At 54.1% G+C, this 14,782-nt stretch overlaps 1 protein-coding gene and 1 non-coding gene across 2 annotated transcripts in view; one reads left to right on the forward strand and one right to left on the reverse strand.

The window, feature by feature from the left end:
- The window catches only part of PKDCC (protein kinase domain containing, cytoplasmic), a 34,608-nt gene extending 24,197 nt beyond the window's left edge, over positions 1 to 10,411 (reverse strand). The window contains exon 1 of the mRNA XM_078602421.1: positions 10,313 to 10,411. The gene's annotated coding sequence lies outside the window, so the exon portion shown is untranslated. The remainder of the gene's footprint in view (positions 1 to 10,312) is intronic.
- Positions 10,412 to 13,869: 3,458 nt separating this feature from the next.
- TRNAI-AAU (transfer RNA isoleucine (anticodon AAU)) lies at positions 13,870 to 13,943 on the forward strand. The gene has a single exon. It is a non-coding gene; the product is annotated as a tRNA-Ile (tRNA).
- The last annotated feature ends 839 nt before the right edge of the window (positions 13,944 to 14,782 follow it).

A 14,782-nucleotide genomic window follows, 5' to 3' on the forward strand; every position in this document is an offset into this window, starting at 1 on the left:
GAGAGAGAGAGAAGAGGGAGGTAGGAGAGAGGAGGTATTTTACACGTGGAGAGTGAGGGGAGAGAGAGAGAGGGGAGCCGATGATGCACGGGGGGTGGAGAGTAAGTGGAGAGTGGAGAGAGAGAGATGTTTACACGGGGAGAGAGAACGCAGGGATTGAGGGGCGGGAGGGAGGGAGAGAGAGAGGCGCTCGTCACAGACACCAGCGGTGGGGGTGAGGGTGGGGGTGGGTGTGAGGGTGAGGGTGGGGGTGAGGGTGGGGGTGAGGGTGGGGGTGAGGGTGAGGGTGGGGGTCAGGGTGGGGGTGAGGGTGAGGGTGGGGGTGGGGGTGAGGGTGAGGGTGGGGGTGAGGGTGGGGGTGAGGGTGGGGGTGAGGGTGGGGGTGGGGGTGAATGTTTCGACTGGAGACTGTACTCGGCCTCGTCGCGGTAACGTCCCTCACCGCGGTGACGTGAGGAGGCACGTTCTTATTGACGAGGGCCCAGAGCCTCCATTGCCAAACATGGCCAGACATTGTCCAGCAGGACACTCACTCCCCTGCTCACCCAGCCACTCACCCAACCACTCACCCAGCCACTCACGCAACCACTCACCCAGCTACTCACCCAGCCACTCACCCAACCACTCACCCAGCTACTCACCTCCTCACCCAAACACTCACTTCCCCGCCCATCTACTCACTCACCCCACTCACTCACCCACTCAACCACTGGCTCAACCATTCATTCACCCAGTCACTCACCCAGCTATTCATTCACTCCCCTGCTCACCCAACCACTCACCCAACCACTCACCCAACCACTCACCCAAACACTCACCCCCTCGCCCATCTACTCACTCACCCACTCATTCACCCAGCCACCGGCTCAACCATTCATTCACCCAGCCACTCACCCAGCCACCGCACTCACCCCGTTTCCCACCCAGCAATGCCCTCCCTCCCTACCCCCCCGTGTCGTTTAAACAGTTTACTCTGGCATCGGAGGCGGGGATTTAAACAGCCCCCCGAGCGGCGAGTAACGCGGCGAGTAACGTGGAGGGGTAACGCCGCTGCAGGAGATGTAACGTGGAGAGGTAACGCCACTGCAGGCGATGTAACGTGGAGGGGTAACGCTGCAGGCGATGTAACGTGGAGAGGTAACGCTGCAGGCGATGTAACGTGGAGAGGTAACGCCACTGCAGGCGATGTAACGTGGAGGGGTAACGCTGCAGGCGATGTAACGTGGAGGGGTAACGCCACTGCAGGCGATGTAACGTGGAGGGGTAACGCTGCAGGCGATGTAACGTGGAGGGGTCTGGCAAGAGGCGCTTTGTTCTCTGCGCGCGGCCGAGTCGAGCGAGAGGATTGCCCCCCCCCCCCACGCTCTCTCCCCTCTCCCCACACTCTCCCCTCTGACCCACACTCTCCCCTCTGACCCACACTCTCCCCACACTCCCCCTTCCCTCTGACCCACACTCTCCCCTCTCCCCACACTCTCCCCTCTCCCCACACTCTCCCCTCTGACCCACACTCTCCCCCTCTCCCCACACTCTCCCCCTCTCCCCACACTCTCCCTTCCCTCTCCCCACACTCTCCCCTCTCCCCACACTCTCCCCCACTCCCCACACTCTCCCACACTCTCCCCTCTCCCCACACTCTCCCCTCTCCCCAAACTCTCCCCTCTGACCCACACTCTCCCCTCTCCCCACACTCTCCCCCTCTCCCCAAACTCTCCCCTCTGACCCACAATCTCCCCACACTCCCCCTTCCCTCTGACCCACGCTCTCCCCTCTCCCCACACTCTCCCTTCCCTCTCCCCACACTCTCCCCTCTCCCCACACTCTCCCCACACTCTCCCCTCTCCCCACACTCTCCCTTCCCTCTCCCCACACTCTCCCCACTCCCCACACTCTCCCCACACTCTCCCCACACTCTCCATTCCCTCTCCCCACACTCTCCCCTCTCCCCACACTCTCCCCACACTCTCCCCTCTGACCCACACTCCCCCCTCTCCCCACACTCTCCCCTCTCCCCTAACTCTCCCCTCTCCCCACACTCTCCCTTCCCTCTCCCCACACTCTCCCCTCTCCCCACACTCTCCCTTCCCTCTCCCCACACTCTCCCCTCTCCCCACACTCTCCCCTCTGACCCACACTCCCCCCTCTCCCCACACTCTCCCCTCTCCCCACACTCTCTCCTCTGACCCACACTCCCCCCTCTCCCCACACTCTCCCCTCTCCCCACACTCTTCCTTCCCTCTCCCCACACTCTCCCCTCTCCCCACTCTCTCCCCTCTCCCTACACTCTCCCCTCTCCCCATACTCTCCCCACACTCTCCCCTCTCCCCACACTCTGCCCTCTGACCCACACTCTCCTCTCTCCCCACACTCTCCACACACTCTCCCCTCTCCCCACACTCTTCCTTCCCTCTCCCCACACTCTCCCCTCTCCCCACACTCTCCCTCCGCTCTCTCCTCGAACTCTCCGCTCGCTCTTCTTTTCCAGCTCCCCCCCCTCCCACCCCTCGCTCCCCCCCCTCCCACCCCTCGCTCTCCCCCCCCCCTCCCACCCCTCGCTCTCCCCTCCGCTGTCGTCTCCGGTCACCATCGTCATCACGACTACCGCATAATCACCTAATGACCACTATTAAAGACCCGTCATTATGATCATCAACTCATCATTAACTCATCATCATAAACTCGCCGCCGCCATCATCATCGTCGTCGTCGTCCCCGTCTCGCGCCGTTTCATGCCAAGAAGAAGCGGCTTCATTCAAACTCTCAGTGGGGGCGAGAGTGGGGGGGGGGTGCCCCTCCCCTCCTGCCCCCCCACCGCGTGCTCTGTAATTGTTCCGTTTTAATCGCGACTCCCGATCAGATCGGGGAGGAAAATCAACACCACTCCCCCATCCCCCTGCCCTCCTCTAACCCCCACCCCCTACCAACAGAGCTTATCACAGCATCAGCGGGGGGCGGGGTGTGTGTGTGTAAGAGGGGTGTATAGAGGGTGTGTGTGTAAGAGGGGTGTGTAGGGGTGTGTGTGTGTAAAAGGGGTGTGTAGAGGTGTATGTGTGTAAAAGGGGTGTGTAGAGGTGTGTGTGTAAGAGGGGTGTGTAGAGGTGTGTGTGTGTGTAAGAGGGGTGTGTAGAGGTGTGTGTGTGTAAGAGGGGTGTGTAGAGGTGTGTGTGTGTGTAAGAGGGGTGTGTAGAGGTGTGTGTGTGTGTGTAAGAGGGGTGTGTAGAGGTGTGTGTGTGTGTGTGTGTAAGAGGGGTGTGTAGGGGTGTGTGTGTGTAAGAGGTGTGTGTAGAGGTGTGTGTGTGTAAGAGGGGTGTGTAGAGGTGTGTGTGTGTGTAAGAGGGGTGTGTAGAGGTGTGTGTGTGTGTGTGTGTAAGAGGGGTGTGTAGGGGTGTGTGTGTGTAAGAGGGGTGTGTAGAGGTGTGTGTGTGTGTAAGAGGGGTGTGTAGAGGTGTGTGTGTGTGTGTGTAAGAGGGGTGTGTAGGGGTGTGTGTGTGTAAGAGGTGTGTGTAGAGGTGTGTGTGTGTAAGAGGGGTGTGTAGAGGTGTGTGTGTGTGTAAGAGGGGTGTGTAGAGGTGTGTGTGTGTGTGTAAGAGGGGTATATAGAGGTGTGTGTGTGTGTGTAAGAGGGGTGTGTAGGGGTGTGTGTGTGTAAGAGGTGTGTGTAGAGGTGTGTGTGTGTAAGAGGTGTGTGTAGAGGTGTGTGTGTGTGTAAGAGGGGTGTGTAGAGGTGTGTGTGTGTGTAAGAGGGGTGTGTAGAGGTGTGTGTGTGTGTAAGAGGTGTGTGTAGAGGTGTGTGTGTGTGTAAGAGGGGTGTGTAGAGGTGTGTGTGTGTGTAAGAGGTGTGTGTGTGTAAGAGGGGTGTGTAGAGGTGTGTGTGTGTAAGAGGGGTGTGTAGAGGTGTGTGTGTGTAAGAGGGGTGTGTAGAGGTGTGTGTGTAAGAGGGGTGTGTAGAGGTGTGTGTGTGTGTGTAAGAGGGGTATATAGAGGGTGTGTGTGTGTAAGAGGGGTGTGTAGAGGTGTGTGTGTGTAAGAGGGGTGTGTAGAGGTGTGTGTGTAAGAGGGGTGTGTAGCGGTGTGTGTGTGTAAGAGGGGTGTGTAGAGGTGTGTGTGTGTGTGTAAGAGGTGTGTGTGTGTAAGAGGGGTGTGTAGAGGTGTGTGTGTGTAAGAGGGGTGTGTAGAGGTGTGTGTGTAAGAGGGGTGTGTAGCGGTGTGTGTGTGTAAGAGGGGTGTGTAGAGGTGTGTGTGTGTGTGTAAGAGGGGTATATAGAGGGGGGTGTGTGGGTTACATGTATATGTGGGCAGCGGTAGTGCACACCCGAGTTCAATTTCCGCTCACGAACGATATCTGAACCAGTCCTGGGCCTCCCCTAGGTCGACTCAGCCTCAAATGAGTACCTGGTGCGGTGTTTGAACATTGCCACAGGGGAGACAAAGGCGGCCGAGCGTGGTGCTGGCCACCCACCCCCTCGTGTGCCCTGCCGGCCTTCATAGGTGCCGGCTCGCTTAAGTCTGTGCCGGCTTTGCGGAGGATTTTTGTCTTTGGTGTTGTATCAGGTGTGTGTGTGTGAGATAAGTGTGCAATGTGTGTATGCGCGTTGTAAGGAGTCTGTGAGTGGTTTGTGTGTCGTGTGTGTATGTTGCGCGTGTGCTGTTTAAGAGCTGTGTGTGTGTGTCCTCTGTACACACACACACAGCTCTCAAACAACACACGAAGCACAACGACCACCCCCCCATGTGCCGTTGCAGACCGCTGGCGCGAGTTCTGAGGTGGTGCAGCCAACAACAACCCCCATGCGCATTTGTCTGTCAAGCACCGATGTTAAAACAGCGAGCCTCGTGCTCGCGTAAGGTTGAGTCGGCCTCAGGAAGGCCCAGGACAGATCTCACGCACCACTTGGCTCCACCAGGGCCGGCGATAGGGGGTGGTTGGATTGGGCCCTGCCCCACCAGACGTCCGCGTGATCCACCCAAATTCACGCTCCTCCGTAGCAGCGCCATGCCCCCTACCCCCTGGGCCATGCCCCTTCCCCTGGCCCATGCCCCTTCCCCTGGCCCATGCCCCTTCCCCTGGGCTATGCTACCACCCGTAATGCAGTGTCAGCAATTGCACTGGGTGGGGGGGCTGATTGATATTAGACAATCTCATGGCATCCTCACTTTACAATGGGGAAATCTTCATTTTATTGCATGATATTTGGCTCTCCAGGAAAGCCTTACTGAGTCCCGATACTTTTTTTCAGGAGGGTCCCGTCAAGTTGTCAAAGTCGGAGGCGTAATCCTCAATAAGTTAATCATTGGGATGTTTGGCCATATGAGAATACTGGAAAGCCCAGAGGAACCTCGTGAAGAACAGGGGGCGAACTTACAAACTCCACAGCAGAAACGGCGCCCGAATTGGAAATCGAACCTCGGCCCTTCTCGCGGCGAGGCCACGGCCGTTATCAACGCGCCAGCCACGCGAAAGGAAAACGGGGGCTCTGGTGCGGTGCGAGGCGCGAATGATCCCTCCACCTCACGAACCGGAGAGCCGCGGCCACAGATTGTGCTTTGGCAGGGGTCGGCAACCTTCGGCTGTGGAGCCGCGTGCGCCTCTTCAAAGGCTGCTCCGCGGAAGTTATTTAATCAGGACCACCGTCTCGAATTCAAATGCATCGCATCTCTTGAAATATTGATGTTTTTTTTACCGAATTCGAATGTTCGCTCTTCTTGTTATTTTGGTTTGCCAACCACATGGACATGCACCGTGAGCATGCACCAGAGGCCTGAGGGGTCACGGGCGTCCATGACGTCCCCTGGCCAAACCCGGTTTCGCGGAACCATTTACTACGGCTGGCCACGTGGAATGCACGAATGCTCACTGGAGAGGAGAGGCTGCCACTTCTCTGTGGGGAGCTGGGCCAGTACCGCCTCTGTGGACTGGTGCTGGCTCCTGTCACCACGAGGGGTGGACAGTCCTCTGCAGTCCTAGGGTGAAATACAGGGTGCTTCAAAAAGATGTTAACACTTCAGAGAATTTGCAACAATACTACGAGAAATGTGCCTCCGGGCTCTGGAGACCACCTGGAGAAGATTCCAGGCACGTGTTAACATACATTCATCATGTTACAGTGTTTATCCGTTCTTTTTCAACTGAAAACGATAGTTCCATATAAGCGTCAACATGTTTTTTAAGCACCCTGCAGATTTGTAAGGCAGTCCGAGGCTTCTGTGAACTCACCTCCCCATCAACAGGAGGTGATAAATGGTGGTGGTTGCCTTTGCCCCCACCGAAGATGGACACGATTGGTGGGATGCAGGCAAGGCTCAAGGCGCTGGCTAACGTGGCCCCGCGGGATCGAGTCGTCCTGCTGGGTGAACGGTAACGCCCGCGTGGGGTCGTGACGCAAACACTTTGAATTTGAGTGATTGGAAGGCATGGGCCAGATCAGCTCAATAACAACGGGAGGAAGTTGTTAGACTTCTGTGCAGCCCATGGACATGGAATCGCCAACAATCTGTTCCGGTATAAGCGCATCCACAAAACATCTTGAGCGCACGCTGGGTCCAAGCAAGAACATCTGCTCAACACAAAGAGCCCCCCCCCCCTCCCCTATAGCTTTAACAGACTGTAGGGGCAAGTGCTCTGCACGAGCACCTATGAAGGCCGGCACGACACACGAGGGGGTGGGTGGCCAGCACCACGCCCACCTCCGCATTTGTCTTCCCAGCTGCGATGTTTACACATCGCACCAGGTACTCATTTGAGGCTGAGCCAACCTATGGGAGGCCCAGAACCGATTTATATAAGTGTTGGCCAGGAATCGAACTCGGGTCGCCGGGTTCGTCGTGCAGCGCGCTAACCGCTACCCCACCGCTCCCCCATATACTGTACTCTCACACACATGTCCTCTCTCTCTCACACACTTTCACATCCCCCACACTCTTACACATTCTCTCTCTCACACTCTCTCACACTACAATACACAATCTCTCGCACTTTCACTATCACACACTCTTCCACAATATATCACACTCTCCCACACTCTCACACTCTCCCACACTTTCTCTCACACCCACGCACACTTAAACATTCACTCTCTCCCACACTCTCACACCCACACACACTTACAGATTCACTCTCTCACTCTCCCATACTCTCTCACACTCTCTCACACTCCCCCATACTCTCGCACACACGCACACTCTCACACACGCACACACTAACGCACACACGCACACTCTCTCACACTCTCCCACACTCTCTCACACACGCACACACTCTCACACACGCACACACTCTCACACACACACACTCTCTCACACACGCACACACTCTCTCACACACACACAAACTCTCTCACACACCCACACACACTCTCTCACACACGCACACACTCTCTCACACACGCACTCTCTCACACACACACACACTCTCTCACGCACACACTCTCTCACACACGCACACACGCACACACTCTCTCACACACTCTCACACACACGCACACTCTCTCACACACACGTACACTCTCTCACACACGCACACACTCTCTCACACACTCTCACACACACGCACACACTCTCACACACACGCACACTCTCTCACACACGCACACACTCTCACGCACACACGCACACACTCTCTCACACACACGCACACACTCTCTCACACACTCTCACACACACGCACACACTCTCACACACACGCACACACTCTCTCACACACACGCACACACTCTCTCACACACTCTCACACACACGCACACACTCTCACGCACACACGCACACACTCTCTCACACACACGCACACACTCTCACACACACGCACACTCTCTCACACACGCACACACTCTCACGCACACACGCACCCACTCTCTCACACACACGCACACACTCTCTCGTTAACCCGCTCGCTTCCACTCGCCGCCCGCTCCCCGATCACACGAAGGCGCCTTCACGGTGATGAGGCGACGTGGGGGGGGGGGGTGCTCCCATTGACCCCTCCTATAGGATGGGCTTGTACTTAGGGGATCGTCACAGAACGGGAGTCCAACCGGACCGGGTTATCTGTGGGGTTCACGCACCCAACCCTGCTCCCTCCCGACACCACAAACGCAAAACGAGGACGTCCTTTAATTAACCGTAAGCCCACTGTAAATCATAATTATTGTTGTTAGAGATAAGTTGAGAGAGCACAACTGAGATGAATGTACTGCCTTTATTTAACGAGGAGAAAGTACTGTACACCGAGATTCAACGTCGCCCGTGAGTGACGTCCTTTACTTGCCAAGTTAAAGAGCACTGGGATTCAATGTCGGCAGTAATTTACGGCTGTTTATTTAACCAGGTGAGAGACTGTTGATATCACCGCACCGTGAGTGACGTCCTTTATTTCACCAACTTGACGAGCAGACTTTACGTCTCCAACATACATCTGTCTTTCCACAGAAAATGTAATAACTTATTTCTTTTCTTACAAAAATCCCATCTGGCCGTGGGGCCGGTTTCGACCTTCAGTGTCTCATCAGCAGCGTGGGGCTCGCTGGAATCAATTGCTGGTAAACTGCCAGATGGTTACAGGCAAGGGCCCACTTTCACTAAGATGTGGGTCCGAGTTTGGACGCAAAATTATGTTATATAACACAAAGTATTCGTTATCGCGTCGTTGTGGAGAAAGCTGTATGTTAACAAAATATTTCGCAGAACATTCGCTTTCATGTGTCTCTCTGCATACAAAAAATAAAAAAAAATGTGTACACATTTCATTAGCCACCACGGCCTTATTTCGCCAGGTAAGATCACGACAAGACTGATGGTCTGTGCAAAAGGTGTCCGTGAAAGAGTTCTACATTTGAAGGAGCGGTGGCGCAGCGGTTAGCGGCCACTGCACTGTCAGATACCCGACGACCTGAGACTGAGTCCAGACGACGGCTCATATCAGTGGCGATTTCATTATCAGCACCGTTCCTGACGCCCCCCCTCCCTCCCTTCTTTACCAATCCGCGTTTACCAGCGTGGTGAAGTATGGTCAGACGATGCAATGACCGACGGGGCTTGGGAGGCTTTCATCCAGCAGTGGATTGGGAAAAGCTCCGTGCATTGTTGCGTTGTTATTATACCCGGTGCTTCATCTCAGCCATAACAGTCCCGAATTAGCGCTCATTATATTGGCGCGTCACATCTACTCGCATTATTTTTCTTACCCTTTTTATAAACCTGTTCACAGGATTCTAGGGTTATACGGTGGTACAACAATGTACAATTCTTATGCGTAGATGTATTCCTCGTGCACTCTAGTGGCAGTGCCTTACGCCGAAAATCCCAACTCCAAGCCAGCCTATTGCGGCGTTCCGAAAGAGATCGAGAGAGAGAGAGATGAAGTCGTGATTACAGCTGTGTCTGTCAGACGTCTTCGTGGTTCTCACGTCTCACGGAGGGAGGAGGGGGCCACCCATGGCTTCTGCCCCCCGCCCCCCCCCCGCGTCTCTCGGGTTTTCTCGGCCCAGATGAAGGAATTTAGGAAATTGTCCCCTCCCCCCCCCACCCGCCCGCCCCCCGCCTGTCCGCCCCCGCCGTTGTGTTTAGTCTGAGTCGAGATCCGCCACCTCGTGGGACTCACGCCCGGGGACCCCAGAGGGGGAGGGCGGAAGGGGTCTGAACCCCCCAACCTCCTACTCCCCCCCCGCCTCCGTGACCCCTGTGACCTCTTCTAACCCCCCTCCCCCCACAACCCACCCTGTGCCTCGTTTATCCCCCCACCCCCCTTACACGTATTTCCTATTCCCACTGTGCCCCCCCCCCCTCCGCAAAAGTGCCCCCCTTCCCGTATTTTCTCTGTGACCTTTGCCGGAGACAAGAGCACGGTGGGACGTGCGGAGACGGGGAGACACGGGGAGACAGGACGGGGGGGGGGGGCACGGGGAGACACGGGGAGACACGGGGAGACAGGACGGGGGGGGCACGGGGAGACACGGGGAGACATGGGGAGACAGGACGGGGGGGGGCACGGGGAGACACGGGGAGACAGGACGGGGGGGACACGGGGAGACACGGGGAGACAGGACGGGGGGGGGGGGGACACGGGGAGACACGGGGAGACAAGGGGAGACTGGGGGGGGGGGGGACACACGGCAAGGGAGATATGGGGACATTGTGAGAGAGACGGCGAGACGTAAGGAGGCATAGGGAGACGCGGGGAGACAGTGGCAGACACGGAGAGACACACGGGGACAGGCAGATACGGGAGGCACAGAGAAGCAGAGAGACACAGAGAGATAGAAGAAGGCAGACAAATGGTTTCCGCTGGGAGACACAGAGAGAAGGGGAGACAGGTTCTCACCTGTCCGCTGTCACCACTCTCTCCTGTTCACAAATCACCGCCGCTGATTGCGCGGTGCCGATTAATGGGGGACGCCTTTATCATCATGGCCACTCCTCCTCACACAGGCAACAGGAGCCCCTCACCCCGCCCCTCACCCCGCCCCTCACCAGGTAAGACGACCCAGAGCCCGCACCACGTGACTCGCGCACAGGTAACCTCACCCCCCCCCCCCATTGGCATCGCTTTTGTCTGAGCCAACTCACGCAGCCAAGAGCCTTCGTTTTCAACCACAAACCCAGTATACTTTATTTGGGATTGTTTTCATTCCGCTTGTTTACACAGGAAAGCCCAACCGAGTCTTGAGACTCTTTTGTGGAGGGTCCTGCCAAGTTTTCGCAGTTACGGAGCGATGTCGCTGCGATGTATAATTCCCATTGAGTAATTTGCAGGTAATGTTTAGGCATTGGGAATGTTTTTAACCAACGCCAGTTGCATCCTACGCGTGTGTTGCGTGTTTAGTTATGGGAGTAAACCCATCGCAGAACAGGGGGACACATGCAAACTCGAACAGCAACAAGAGCTGTTCGCCACTGTGTGGCAGTGGCGTCACCAGAGCGCTTGTGCCAGGCTAGGTGCACAAACTCACACACTCTGCAGATTAGGGGGGGATATATAAACTCCACACACTCACACACTCTCACACACTATGCATCACAGGGGGAGTACATATAAACTCCACACAGAGTGCCCGGGTCGGGACTCGAACCCAGAAAATGTCTTGCTGTGGGGCAGAGGCGCTACCACTGTGCCACCCTGTCAGCCAGTGTATCATGTTGCTATTATCACCACCCCCCCCCCCCTATTAAGATATTTTTATTACAATTAGCGAAATTATCACACATTTGATCTACGTGCATGGACACTCATTATTAAATGGCTGAAAACATATATACGTAAGATTTCAGATCTTGGGCAATTGTTGGTAGTTGTTGGCTGCTGCTGCTGCTGCTGCTGCCTTCTCGCTCGTGTATGATTCCTCCTCAGGAAATGAAAGAGAATAATTGGGGCAAGCCAAAGTTATATTTCTTGGACATGTAATAAGAAAACAAAACACTGAATATGAGTGTGGGGCAGACCGGGATAATTAGAGGTACCACAAGAAGCCGTGGAAAACAGCGAATTAAGTGCCACGATCAATTTGAACAACTGGATGGAATTTGGAGAAGTTTTACAATGAAAAGTTCTTGAGCAGCAAGCATGCGGCTCTTTAATCCATCACACGCGTCTCTGTCGAAGGGGCATAACGTAGAATGTGCTCTCACAGTCGTAGCGAAGAAGAACGAATGTCTCCCGTGCTGTGCCAAAATCACCCGCCGCTATATATTGTACACTTGCCTCTTTACAGAACTCACGGGAACTTGTTGGGCCTTGGGTCTGTAACAGATTGGCCACCCCTGTAATATTCTCAGGTTTTTTTTCGGTAAAGTCGCGTAGGTAAAAATTTTAAATTAATAAAAGTAAAATAAAAATAAAATAAAAATCACGACGTTTCGGAGGCAACACAAGCTTCCGTCGTCAGGTGGAACCGTCACAGCACGATTGCTGTATCAAGTGAGACGGTTTCACCTGAAGACGGAAGCTTGTGTTGCCTCCGAAACGTCGTGATTTATTATTTTATTTTTATTTTACTTTTTATTAATTTTTATTTTTTACCTACGTGACTTTACCGAAAAACCCTAATAATATGAATCTTTGCAGTCACGAAAGCTTCAAATCTAGAATTAACACCCCTGTAATCTTGAGTAAATATCACGGACAGAGCGAAATGGAAGGGAGGCCGCTATGAACGCGGCTCACGTCGAGACAGACAGAGAGAGAGAGACATCAACATCACCGTCGTCGTGGCTGGTTGTTGGGAGCCTTTGTGTAACTGAATGATATTGACTCTGAAAAGTGTTCCAAGGAACCTTGTAGTAGTAGTCGCAGTAATAATAAATATCATCACTGTGAAGTGGAGAAGCGCCGCACCGGCAGATGGCCAAGGATAGTGACGGGGAAATGATGTAGAGCAGCTCATTGAATGGAAAGCTCGCGTGCACGCGCCAGGCGGATCAATCTATCCATCTGTATATATATACTCACGTAACCTAGTTGTTTGTTTTGTTTGGCTGTCTGTATGGACGTACGAACTTTTAAAACACTTCATACAAATCCACATTTTTTTTTATAGCTACTTGATCACATTTGAAATCGATTGATTGCCCCGTTGTCTGAGGGTGTGCAAGCAAAAAAAAGATTATACGACCTTGGGTTGCCGTGTTATAAACGAAAAACAAAACTCATTATGTGGACTACAAAATGCAAAACCTCGCTACGCTAACGTGCTTATGTGCACGAAGGAATCAAACATTTCTCTGTTGGCCAAGAGGGTCAATTGTCAACCGCGCAAGGGTGTCCCTAGCAACGGTGTCCCTAGCAACGGTGTCACTAGCAACGATGTCCCGAGCAACAGTTTCCCTAGCAACGATGTCCCGAGCAACGGTATCCTGAGCAACGGTTTCCCTAGCAACGATGTCCCGAGCAACGGTTTCCCTAGCAACGATGTCCCAAGCAACGGTATCCTGAGCAACGGTGTCCCTAACAACGGTGTCCTGAGCAATTGTGTCCCTAGTAACGGTGTCCCGAACAACGGTGTCCCGAGCAACGGTGTCCCTAGCAACGGGGTCCCTAGCAACGGGGTCCCTAGCAACGGTGCCCCTAGCAACGGCGAGGCCACGAAGTCATTGCAGTCTCAAGGAGCCTTGTGGGTGGTACTTGAGGGAGTGATTGAATGAGGCCAGAATGAGAAATGAATAACAGGCATAAGTGATTTAACTAAGTAATAATTCAAATGAATGAGAGGAAACTAGTGATTGAATTAGGAAAGAATGAATTAGAGGTGTCAATGATTGAATGAGGTGAAAATTAAATTGAAGGAGAGATATGCGTGAATGAGGTAAGAATGAATTAGATGATAAAGCGATTGAATACGGGATTAATTAGATACATTTACCTCACGAACGATTTTTAAAAATCTCACAATTTTCCTTACAAGCATTGCAAAATCCCATTTTTTGCTGTTCGCCAGAACAAAACGTGTGCATATGAGAAGAACAGAATCGTGAGAGGTGGTGGCAGCTTGGTGTGGAGGGATGCCTTCATCCAGCAGTGGATTGAGCATAGCTGTTAATGATGGTGATGGCCATGCGCTGCCAATAAGATCTGGCAACACAATAGCAATTGTTTAAACAAGTCTCATTCCACTGATGAGACCCAGAACGTCGAAACCGGTCCATAGTTCCACGTGCTTAAACAAATGCGGTCGGTCACGTTTGCCTGGAAAGACAGCCACATGCACGAGAATTTGTTGTATTAGCATTATTGTTGTTATTTGTGGAGATATAATTGAGTTCTGCTTATGCGGTATTTGTTGTTGCCGGTAAGGATGAGCTGGTGAGGATGTCACCTTGTGTGGGTGAGTTTGTGGTGAGGGACGTTGCTATCCATGCTGCGTTAGCGACCCCACCTACATCAGTGGCCGGTTAGCTCAGCTGGTTAGAGCGTGGTGCTAATAACGCCAAGGTCGCGGGTTCGATCCCCGTACGGGCCACATATTATTTTTATAATGTTTGTGAACTACAACAGCGCTGTGATTTGTGTTTTGTAATCGCCCTCAGCCAAGGTCGACCCACTGCTGGATTGCAGAAATAACGGAACAGGAGCTCGACAGCGCGCAAAGAACCACGGGATGGGAGAGGTGAGCGCCTGAACTTAACACGGAGCGGAGCGCGTGGAGCGAGATCGTGAGCAGCGCCGCCTCATCCATTACCCCGGGACTCGGCCGCCCCCTAGCGGTGAACGTAGGGAGCGTGCACTCGTAGTGCAGGGGACCTTTGTTGATCAACCCACTCACTGCTGGATGAGGTCCTGCCCATGTCGCGCGGAGTCGCACCGCTCTGCACGCTGTGCCAGTGCAGTGTGGTTCATGGCGCGGAGCACAGGCAACGTGACCGTAGAAGTAGAGGACAACAATTTATATTTGGTGTACTGCCCTCTGCTGGCCACCACGTCGCCTATAGCCAACCTCGGTATGCACAGCCCACCCCAGCGCTATGCAGGCTGAAATTCTGCTCAGCTACCGAGACCCGATGTGTACACGAGACACACACCACCCCTTCACAACAGCCGCTTTTCGCCACGGGGTGGCGGTGACATCACCACCGGCGCTTGTGCCAGGCGAGGTCCACTTTGGGGCCACGTGATGCGTGGGTCAGTTGCTGGCGGACAGGTCGAAGTTTACGAGTTGACTGAGATGACCGGCAGATGCACGAACTGTGCCCCCCAACTTTGCAAAATCGCTGCGTTTTATCCTATCGGTGCTTCACTCGTTGCGAGCGTTTTGTTGGAGGGCAACTGCCTCCGATTGCTCGGTGGTGCCATCCATGAGTC

The sequence above is a fragment of the Lampetra planeri genome, chromosome 18 (genome assembly GCF_965212315.1).
Source record: "Lampetra planeri chromosome 18, kcLamPlan1.2.h2, whole genome shotgun sequence".
NCBI classification, from domain to species: Eukaryota; Metazoa; Chordata; class Hyperoartia; order Petromyzontiformes; family Petromyzontidae; genus Lampetra; species Lampetra planeri.